Below are 12,546 nucleotides of genomic sequence, written 5' to 3'. Positions count from 1 at the left end.
TCAACAAGCTAAAGAAGCTGAAGCTGAATGGTTCTATGAAGACTTATAAGACCTTTTAGAATTAACACCCAAAAAAGATGCCCTTTTCATTACAGGGGACTCGAACGCAAAAGTAAGAAGTCAAGAAACACCTGGAGTAACAGGCAAATTTGGCCTTGGAGTACAGAATGAAACAGGGTAAAAGTGAATAGAGTTTTACCAAGAGAACGCACTGGTCATAGCTAACACCCTCTTCCAACAACATGAAACTCTACACACAGGCATCAACAGATGGCCAACACCAAAATCAGATTGATTACATTCTTTGCAGCAAAACATAGAGAAGCTCTATACAGTCAGCAAATACATGACTGGGAGCTGACTGTGGCTCAGGTCATGAACTCCTTATTGCCAAATTCAGACTTAAATTGAAGAAAGTAGGGCAAACCACTAGACAATCCAGGTATGACCTAAATCAAATCCCTTATGAATATACAGTGGAAGTGAGAACTAGATTTAAGGGACTAGATCTGATAGAGTGCCTGATGAACTATGGACAGAGGTCCATGGCACTGTAGAGGAGACAGGGATCAAGACCATCCCTAAGAAAGAGAAATGCAAGAAACCAAAATGGTTGTCTGAGGAGGTCTTCCAAATAACTGTGAAAAGAGGAGAAGCAAAAAAGCAAAGGAGAAAAGGAAAGATATACCCATCTGAATGCAGAGTTCCAAAGAATAGCAAGGAGAGATAAAAAAGCATTCCTCAGCAATCAATGCAAAGAAATAGAGGAATACAATAAAATGGGAAAGACAAGAGGACTCTTCAAGAAAATTAGAGATGCCAAGGGAACATTTCAGGCAAAGATGGGCTCAATAAAGGACAGAAATGGTATGGACTGACGAGAAGCAGAAGATATTAAGAAGCGGTGGCAAGAATACACAGAACTGTACAAAAAAGATCTTCACAACCCAGATAATCACGATGGTGTGATCACTCACCTAGACCCAGACATTCTGGAATGTGAAGTCAAGTGAGCCTTAGAAAGCATCACTATGAACTAATCTAGTGGAGGTGATGGAATTCCAGTTGAGCTATTTCAAATCTTAAGAAAGGATGCTGTGAAAGTGCTGCACTCAATATGCCAGAAAATTTGGAAAACTCAGCAGTGACCACAGGACTGGAAAAGGTCAGTTTTCATTCCAGTCCCAAAGAAAGGCAATGCCAAAGAATGCTTTAACTACCACACTCATCTTGCATGCTAGTAAAGTAATGCTGAAAATTCTCCAAGCCAAGCTTCAGCAATATGTGAACTGTGAACTTTCAGATATTCAAGCTGGTTTTAGAAAAGGCAGAGGAGCCAGAGATCAGATAGCCAAAATTCGCTGGATCATCAAAAAAGCAAGAGAATTCCAGAAAAAAAAAAAAAAAAAAAAAACTATAGGTTTATTTCTGCTTTACTGACTATGACAAAGCCTTTGACTGTGTGGATCACCATAAAATGGAAAATTCTGAAAGAGATGGGAATACCAGAGACCAACCTCTTGAGAAACCTGTATGCAGGTCAGGAAGCAATAGTTAGAACTGGACATGGAACAACAGACTAGTTCCAAATAGGGAAAAGAGTATGTCAAGGCTGAATATTGTCACCCTGTTTATTTAACTTATATGCAGAGCACATCATGAGACATGCTTGGACGGAAGAAGCACAAGCTGGAATCAAAATTGCTGGGAGAAATATCAATAAGCTCAGATATGCAGATGACACCATCCTTATGGCAGAAAGTGAAGAACTAAAGAGCCTCCTGATGAAAGTTGAACAGGAGAGTGAAAAAGCTGGCTTAAAGCTCAACATTCAGAAAACTAATATCATGGCATCTGGTCTCGTCACTTCATGGCAAAATGATGGGGAAACAGTGGAAACAGTGGCTGACTTTATTTTTCTGGGCTCAAAAATCACTGCAGATGGTGATTGCACCCATGAAATTAAAAGACGCTTGCCCCCTGGAAGGAAAGTTATGATCAACCTAGATAGCATATTAAAAAGCAGAGACATTACTTTGTCAACAAGATCCATCTAATCAAGGTTATGGTTTTTCCAGTAGTCATGTATGGATATGAGAGTTGGAGTATAAAGAAAGCTGAGCATAGAATTGATGCTTTTGAACTTTGGTGTTGGAGAAGACTCTTGAGAGTCCCTTGGACTGCAAGAAGATCCAACCAGTCCATCCTAAAGGAGATCAGTCCTGGATGTTCATCGGAAGGACTGATGCTAAAGCTGAAATTCCAATACTTTGGCCACTTGATGTGAAGAGCTGACCCATTTGAAAATACCCTGATGTTGGGAAAGATTGAAGGCAGGAGGAGAAGGGGACAACAGAGGATAGATGGTTGGATGGCATCACTGATTCAATGGACATGAGTTTCGGTGGACTTTGGGAGTTGGTGATGGACAGGGAGGCCTGTTGTGCTGCAGTTCACAGGGTCTCAAAGAGTCAGACACGACTGAGCGACTGAACTGCACTAAAACAAACTTTTCAAAAGCTTTCCCTTAAATCCATGTCACACTTGTCATTGTGAAAAATAAAGTATTATATTAACCTAAATCATGCCCAGTGGGATGGTTATTTTATCACCATAGATATTTAATAGGCTAACAGATTCTAGAAACCCAAAATGAAATAGTTGCTTTTTCTTGTTTAGTTCCTAAGTCATAAACAACACTTTGTGACTCCATGGAATGTAGTCCACAAGGCTCCTTTGTCCATGGAATTTCCCAGGCAAGAGTATTAGAGTGGGTTGGCATTTCCTTCTCCAGCGGATCTTACAAATCCAGGGAGTGATACAATGTCTCTTGTGTTGGCAGGTGGGTTCTTTATCATGTATGCTATCAGGGAATCCTTGCAATTAGAAAGTCAATTTAGAGACTGGCATTCATCTCCATCAACAGGATGAAGCAAGGATTGGAGTCCAAAGGACTGTGAGTGTGCATTTATGCCTTTCCTTCCAATTGGCAAACCAGCCACACAAACTGAATATAGTATATTGGTATCGTGTGGAAATATATATTCATTTATACTTTCCAACCAAGCGACCTCCAGTAACTAACTTAGATATTTTAGACAATTAATCAGAAGAACAGGCTGTGTGTAGTTGTTTTAATTGCAAGACTGCCAGAAATGATCTCTGTACAAACCTTTTCTCTGATTTGATAAATTGCTTCTTAAAAAGGACAAGACTTGTGCTTTATAAAGCGTAGTTTTTAAAATTGAAAAAAAAAAAAGTATTTGTATGAAAAACCTATTGGAGTCTCAAGGAGATTTTGCCAAGTCAAAGGAAGATGGACAGTAGAATAAGGTGTCAGCTTCTAAACAGGGTAAGGAAGACCTTCTGCAACAAGGAGCAAGTTTCACTCTCTTCCATGTGGTGTTAGGTTCATACCTACCAAATTGCCCAGGGTTGAAAACAAGCTGCGTTCTGCCTTCCAGGGACTCTGAAAAAGTAAACATGAAAAATGTAATGTCATTCTTCCTCCAAATAGCATAGATCAGAGTGAAATTTGCTGCTATATTTAATTCTAGGATCATTTACCTATCTGCCCTTCTCTTAGTAATTTTCAGACTTTGATTTGTTGTCTCTTTCTGGGGTGGTGAGAGGAAGCCTTTGCTTCTTTTCCTCCAAGGCTTTCAATGCAAACTCTAAAAATAAGGCTACCTTAATTAAATTGCAAATGCAATCATCACGGTTTGATTCAGTACAAATGTCATGTGTTAGCATTATGTAGAGTCCCTCTGAACCTTGTACAGAGCTGGAGGAGCCCCTTGTCAACCACCCTTCAGGTCTGGGAAGGAAGCCCACGTCGGGGTGGCATGCCCCCAGCCCCGTCCCCCCCAGATGAGGTTTCTTATTTACAGAAGTGAGAGGGAAAACATTCAGTTCATTGCTCTGTCTATTTGTTTGGGATGCTTCCACAATTCTCTGCAGCTTGTATGAAAATGTAAAACTACCCAAGACAACAGTGACACTGCTGATCCTTGACAGCCCACCCACATCCCAGGACCAGACCTTCCAGGAGTCTGTCAGGGGGCCTGGCCCCAACTGCAGCTAAGCTCCAGATCCAAGATTCCATTTGAGACACATAATGTGTAATGAAACAGGTTGTTGATTGAAGTAATAAAAACACCAGCAAGCGTATCGCCTTAGGTTACCAACAAATAAAACTTCAGAAAGAGGCAATAAGAAATCAGTTTGGTAAATGCTCATTTCACATCTACAGCAAGTTAAGATGGGTGATCTATCTTGTATTCCACTATTTGGTTAAACTTCGTTTGCTCTCATATATTTTTAAAGTGAAATGTACTTGTTTGAAAAGATCTGACTCACCTCTAAAATGAGAGGCACATCAAGTTTTGGGAAGATTGGAACAGTAACACCAAGCACTGGAAGGGATGGAAAGGACCATAGATACTGGTTCACAGAATGCATACAATAAGATTCATGTGGTCTTATGTTTGAAATATTAAAGGAGAAAGGAATATATAATGCTTGCTGTACAAATCAAGAAAAATAGAGTGTGAGATGGTCTGATATTGGAGACTGTGTAAGTTTATTGGAAGGAATTTATGATAAAGAAAAATGAGCATCATTTTGTAATATGGATCAGTCTCTTTTTAGAGTTGTAATAATGAAAAGTTTAAAAAGCATATGTGAGTGATAGTTGCTCAGTCATGCCTGATTCCAACCCCATGGACTGTAGCCTGCCAGTCTCCTCTGTTTCTGGAGTTCTCTAGGCAAGATTACTGGAGTTGGGTTGCCATTTCCTTCTCCAGTAAAAAGTGTATAAATACCCATATATGTTTATATAATAGTATATTTTAGATTTTTAGATAAATTGTATGTAAGGAATAAATAGATTAAAAATGCATATAAAGGAAGAAGAAAATTGGTTAACAATTAAACTAAAATCTTAGGAAGTGAACTAAGCACACATAAAGTTGAATATAGAAATTCAGAATGGTGAATCAATAAAATAGAAAATAGAAGATCAAAACCAAATGCTAAGCTTTGATAACACTTTAAAACAACTTAATCATACAAATTACTATACATAAAATGGACAAACAACAAGGATTTACTGTATAGAATAGGGAGCTATAGTCAATATTTTATAATAATTTGCAATGGAAAATAATCTCAAAAATATATATTACTGATTCAGTTTGCTATACAACTGCAATTGATGCAATACTGTAAATCAACTATATTTCAATTAAAAACTTTTTAAGCATAATTTAATCTTATTAAAATCTGGTAGAATAAAATTAAACAATCCATACAAGATCAAGTTAGAGAATGAAAAACTCTGTCCAATTATAAATGAAATATTTAAGGTCATACTAAAATGCTGTAAACCATAAAGTACCACTAAATTAAAATTATAGATAAATATTGTTCTATAAAATTATAAATAACTAAATACATTTACACAAGAAATAGAAAACATGAATGCATTTATATCTGTTTTTTAATTTGATTCAAATTTTAAGATATTCAAGTTTTTAATATGTTTCAGAAAATGGAAAAAGAATGTAGGGCCTCTGAATCATTTTATTATACTACTATAACATTGACACCAAACATTTTAGGAATAATAAAAGAAAGAAAAACTAAGTCAATTTTTATTTTACAAACTACAAATATCTCAGATAAAACATCAATATGACAATGAGTTAATAAACAAACAATTCAGTTATAAGATGCTAGTTATCACAAGAATATAATTTAGCATTAGCATAGCAACACAACTATGCTTAACTCTGAAAAATATATAAATATATTAAGTTTTTATAAATATATATGTTTTTATAAATATTATATATTTATATATAATATAATATAAATATATAATAATATATTTATATATAATATATATTATATACTATAATATTATGTATTTATAAATATATACATTTTTATAAATATATTAACCTCTTCTTTACCAAAACAAACAGTATAAAATTAAGCATATATTTACCAAAAACTCCTGGAAAACTGGGAACATCATTGCTAATGTGATATATGTTTCCCAAGGTAGAGCAAACATATTATTTGATAATAAAACTTAAAAATAATTATTTTTGTTAGAAACATAAAATGATGCCTGCTTTCACTGCAATAAGTGAGCATTTTACTAGAAGTACTAGGGAACAAATACTATAGAAAATTATGAATAATGCAGAGCAGATAGGTTGAGTAGAAATAAAAATAATTTTCATTATTTGGAGACAATTTGATTATACATAGAGAAAATCCACCAGACTCCACAGGCTAATTTTTAGAACTCAGTTTACCAATGTTGCTGAATACAAGGTCTTAATACAGAAATCAGTAGCATTTCTATAAACAAGAATACTGGTAAAACATATATACAAATTTTTGAATAATAAATTCATGATAAAAGCAAATTACAAAGCATGGAAATAAATCTAACACAAGGCATGAAAGTTTTTCATAAAGGGACTATAAGGCATTGGAAGGCTTTAAAGAGGAATTGCATTAGATGACTATGGCAGGTTCATGTGTAAAAAGATCTGTCCCAAGAAGGGCAGCGCTTTGTCCATTCATCTGCAGGTTGAATGCAACCTGAGCCATCATTCCAGCAGGTCTTTTATCCTTATTTTGACAAAATGATGTTACAGTAATTACTGAGGACTAAATGGTCAAGAATACCCAAGACAATGTTATGGAAGAATAATGACATCAAATTTACATTAAAGAGAAGATGACAACAGTTCTAACATAATGTTAATTAAAAGAGTGAAGGACTCCTAGGGCCAAGTAATATAAAACACTGAATATAACAGCTTGCTAAAGACCAGCACAGAAATAAATGTCTTTTAAAATATGGTAGCATTAAATCCAGTGAAAATTAAAATGTGCTATTAAATAAATGAGGCTTCAGTTGGCTTTTTACCTGGATAAACAAGTATGAATTTAGAGTCCTATAACACAAACTCTTCTTTACCAAAATTTTAAGTGGATAAAACCCCACAATGTAGGAAAGCATCTTTTTCTCTCAAGTAGAAGCATATAAAGGAAACATAGAACAACTTCACTTTATTCAGAAAGAAGATCACCTATTTAAAATGTGAAAAATGCTATAAAATAAAAAAGAAGTATCTGCAATAAAATAGTGTCATCATTTAAACATTGATAGATTTAACTTAAACTTTCATATTAAGCTTCTCTTGCCATTCAGATATTAGCTGTACATTTTGACCCCATTTTACTTAACAGCTGATGGGAACAGATGAGGAGTAGCATTTATGTGGGGTTTGGTATCCACAGTGTCCTCTGTCTTGATGATACAGAAGGTTTGTCAGGTACAGTTTCCTTCCCAATTGCATTGCCATGTTTCATATAACAAAGGAGAGACTGAAACGTTTTCACACATGTGGCTTACTTTCTTACACCTCTTTTCACTCATAGTTTGTCTGTCTGGCCTTTGTCTCCTGCACTGAAAACTATGATGCCTACTATGGACCCTAACACAACACTGTTTAAATTCTAAGAGCAGTGGCATGGAGTCACCCTATCTACTACAACTGGAATGCTTTTATGAGGTAAACTAAGAAGACTGGACTTCCACAAGTGTGGTGGTTTATGGAAGCATGTTTGCAGCATGTTTTGCATGTTTGATTGAAACATGGATATTTATCAAGATAATTTTATCTAAGACTCAGGACTTATCCTATAGACAAGATTTTTCTTACTATCTCATTCTCCATCTCTAAACCACTAGTCTAATTTATTTTTATGTGTATTTCCATGTGGCTGACTTTAGCTCAGCATTCATCTAGGATGACTTTCGTCGTGTATGCAAATGGTTCAAATTTCCATTCATCTTCTGCAAACCTTCTGTGTCACGGTTTCCAAAGTTCAGTTGCCCAATTGCCTTTTGTTCTCTTTAATCACAGACATGACTTATTGGCATCAGTAAGGACCTTAAGGCCCATCAGTTTCTGCCATATAGCAAGATTCTTGATTCCTACTTATACCACCTTAACTGTTTGATAAAATTCCTATGATGTTTTGTTTTTGATAAGCTATATTACTTCACTATTTTGCATTGGTGCCAAATTTTTCATTATTTCATCTTTGTAGTGTTTTCTAAAATACCTTGAGGTATTAAAAATAAATGAGCAAACTGCAGAAGATAGTGGAGGAGAGAAGAGGCTGGCATGCTTCAGTGCACAAGTTCGCAGAGAGTCAGACATAGTTTAGTGTCCCAACAACAACAACATAAAAATTACACTGAAAAAATTGCATGTATTTAAGCCTTGAATTTAATACCACTCCCCTGCCTTTCCCTACCCCTACCTTCATCCTGAGGCACAACTGATCTTTCTGTCATTATAGTTTAGCTTTTTTTTTTTTTTTAATTTTATAAATTGCATCATACAATATATGCTCTTTTGGTCAGGCCTGTTTCACTTTATCACTCATTGAGCCACCAAGGGCTTCCATGGTGGCTCAGATGGTAAAGCGTCTGCCTACAATGTGGAAGACCTGGGTTCGATCCCTGGGTCAAGCAGATCTCCTGGAGAAGGAAATGGCAACCCAGTCCACTATTCTTGCCTGGAAAAATCCCATGGACGGATGAGCCTGGTAGGCTACAGTCCATGGGGTTGCAAAGAGTCGGACACAACTGAGTGACATCATTTCACTTCTTTCTCTCTGTGGGACTGATATCTACCTATGCTGTTGTATGCACTGATAAATCTTTCCTTTGCATTTCTGAGTAGTGTTTCTATGTTTGTTTGCTTTTGCAATATCTGGATTTGTATCTAATGTACAGACTAAATTTTATTAAAAAAGCAAGTATTTTTAAAGTGATCTTGCCTTTAACATAAGAGGATCTTGCCACAGAAGTATTTTGTCAAATGTCCTCCTGAAATCCAGATATTAACAGGATGAGTCTACTTTTTTCTTAGCTAGCATGCTATGACCCATATAGACTTTGTATTAGCATACCTTATGTCAGCAAACTGAAATTATTTGCTGATAATATTTTATTTTTATACATACAATTAACACAGATAAACTTATCAGTCTATCTTTTATAGTATTGACTTTTCTGACATCTTGAAGACTGAATCTATATTTTCTGAATACAGCACCCATCCAAGTTTTTGTAGAATTCTTGAAATTTCATTCAATGTGCTCAACAATCTAATTTGTGAAGCAAATTTTTAGGAGAAAAGAAATATAAAAAAAAATGTGACTTAAAAATGTAATAAATAGCATATTAATAGTTAGAAAATATTTTTTATACTTTTTTGTAGGTTTTCTTAAAATGTGTATAAGACATTTTAATTTATTCAAAACCTAAGAATTTGGTTAAAACACATTTTAATAAAAAGAAAACTCATGAACTTTCAAGGAACAATTCAGACCCAAATAGCTTTAATAAAAACTATATTGTAAGTTATAGCTACAATTTTATTTGTTTTTGGATCAAGAATCAGACATCCTCACTACATATCTTCCAGAATTTATAAAATGTGTCTCTAATAATTTTCTTTGCTTTTTTGGTTGCCCTGGGCAGTTTGGGGATCTTAGTTCACTGATCTTGCCAGCAAAGCACAGAGTCTAACGACTGGACCATCAGGGAATTCCCCTCATTACCTTAAAAATGAATGCAGAATAAACATATTGCTATTTCTGTTGATAAATATATTGCTCTTTCTCTTGGGACAATAAAAATAACTTATAGTCATCATTCAAATAACTGATCTGCAGATCAATATACAATAATTAGTACAAAATGAATTTGAAAGAAAAACTAATCATGAATTTGCATGTGAAATGCAATTTCATTTCCAATAAATCTGGCCTAGTCAACAAACCTTGATCAATCAGCTTCCAGAAAAATGACATTGCACTAGATTACTGAATGATTATTTTCAGCAAAGAATATAGTATTCAGTACTTTGATATTCAGGATAAGTTGCAATAAGGTAAATCAACACAGCCACATTTGAACATTTTAATCAGGTACTCCGTTAATATGTTGTATATAGTTTACAACCATAAACCAATGAACCTTGGCATGCATTGGTTCTGTTGCTTGTCTTTCCTGCCATTACACTGAAGATGACCAAACATCATCTGCCATAAATTACTGAACCTTCATGTTTTGACATCATTTAACCTATGAAATTTCACCGTCTTTTCAGTCGATACGACCATGTTGATATAATAAACGTGATCCAGGCGAAGTCCTGCAGGTTCTCTGGTGGGATTATTCCATTTCTTCATGTATTTTACTTATTTCATATCAAATTTTATTTGTGAGGATGCCTATCAGTAGACAAGTCAACAAAAAGTATGCATGTTTTATGATGATTAGTCATCTTGATTTAGATTATGTTTAATACATTTTAGCATGACGTTCCAATTTCAGCTAAATCCAACACTATCTAAAAGGATGCTAATAAAATAAGACCTGGCTGCTGGACAGCATGCACTACAATGCCAATACCTGTGGTGCTCATCTTTCTTAAAAGCTGCAAAAATGTGTTTCCTACTGTGACATCCAATACAGCAAAGAGTCTTCTCTGAAAATCATCCTTTCATTATGTCTTTGTAATTACTGTTTTCTGTCTGATGAATCTTATGCAAGCTGTGATACTCTGAATTATGGCTCTAGGAGAGTTACAGGAACATAACTAGCAGCAGTTCACTGGGCTGTGTGTATCATCCCTTGCTACACACTCCATCATCTATAGTCACTTTCAATGAGTTGATCAAAATTCTAACTTATGGAACCTTGTGCTAAGTTCCTCATTTAACAAATGTTGAGCATCCCTGGCAGGTAAGATGTTCTATACAGCAGCACCTGAGAGACATATCTTTTGCCCTTAAAACTTTCATTTTCCGAAAGAAATAGCTCAGCTTTAAATGTCACCTCTGTTTTCATTTTATGGCTTGCAAGTTTTGATTATAGAATTATATTTGAACTGGACATTAGCAAGCAGACATTTTGCTGTACACATATTTAACAAAGGAGCCAATACATAATATGAGCTCAAATAAACAAACAAAAAAGCACAATGGCATGAAATTACATTCTAGAACACTTCCCAGAAGCATACGTATAAACAAGTACTTCCTCATAGAAGTGCAGTACATGAGTGGAAGAAAAACAGGTGAACCTTTCTAGACTGCAAAAGGTATTTTTTCAATAAGCATTTACTAAGTGCCAATGCATATTCTACCTACTATACTCAGTGCCGGCCTTGCAGTCTGGTGATATGGATTTAATGTATGAATTATCCCACATTTCTGACATTCAGTCACATCAGATAGTAAAGGAGCACACAGATAGTACTTTCTGTTGGAGAATGCAGTCTCTAACAGAGAGAACCCTGATCAGGTGAAAATGGAGCAGGATAGAAGAAAGCAGTAGTATTGTCAAGCTTGTCAGATAAATCAGCACTGGCCAGGAAATAGGATGACAGTGTCCTTAGCAGGCTATGCTCAAAAGTCAGAGACCAGCTGGTCCAGTCATTTTCAACCACAACTACAATCCAATCCCCTAGAAGGATTTTAACATACACATTAAACACTCACAGAGCCCTCTCCAGAGCATTTAAAACTGAACAGCAAGACATTGGCATTATACCTTATTCTCATGTGCACTTAGGGTTGAGAACTTTGGATATTCGTCTAATGTGCCTCTTCATACTGTAAAATGCACCTATTACCATGCAGATATTGATAGAATCCACCTAGCGTAATGCCTGAGAGTCTGCAATATAATGAACACCCAGGGTGTTGCCATGATCACACTCTACAGAATAGCTTGCGATCTGTTAGGAAACTTAGAAGTCAGAGCCACGCCTCAGACCTACTGAAACAAAATCTGCATTTTAGCAACATCTCTGGTTGATTTGAATAAACACTGAATATTGAGAAATGCTCCTAAAATACGTAATTTTCCCAAATGAAGGAAATGACACTCACTATAACCTAGACCAGAAGATTGTCTACTTTCCCTTCAATATCTAATTCAAGTTTAACTCCAACAAGTTCAAGATCCTAACATCAGGTACATTCACAATGAAGTCTATAACAGTGGTTCTCAAAGTATGGTCCATGGGCAGGTCCCTTGCTGCATCACGAGGGAAAGGGTTATAAATGTTGGATTATAAATTATTTATATTTATAGATTATATGTTTATATATTATAAACTATAAGAAAATGTTGAGAGTTATCTAGACTTATTAGGGATGGGGCCCAACAATCTTTGTTTAGCAGTCCTCTAGGTGATTCTAATACTACATATTCAAATCTGAGAATCACTAGCCCTTCAAAGTATTGTAATACTGTAAACAACTGAAATGTAAAGTTAAAAAAAAAGTATATTTTCAAAGCTACAAGAAATAAACATGTATTGATCTTAATCCTCTGAAAATAAGAACAAAGAAATTTAAAAAAAAACTAATATACTAGTATATGACTGCTATATAAAAAGATGAAATAGAGCATTATCAGTGGGCATGTAT

Source organism: Muntiacus reevesi, chromosome 6 (genome assembly GCF_963930625.1).
Source record: "Muntiacus reevesi chromosome 6, mMunRee1.1, whole genome shotgun sequence".
Lineage (NCBI taxonomy): Eukaryota > Metazoa > Chordata > Mammalia > Artiodactyla > Cervidae > Muntiacus > Muntiacus reevesi.
The sequence above is the reverse complement of the archived record's forward strand: the minus strand, read 5'-3'. Positions refer to the sequence as shown.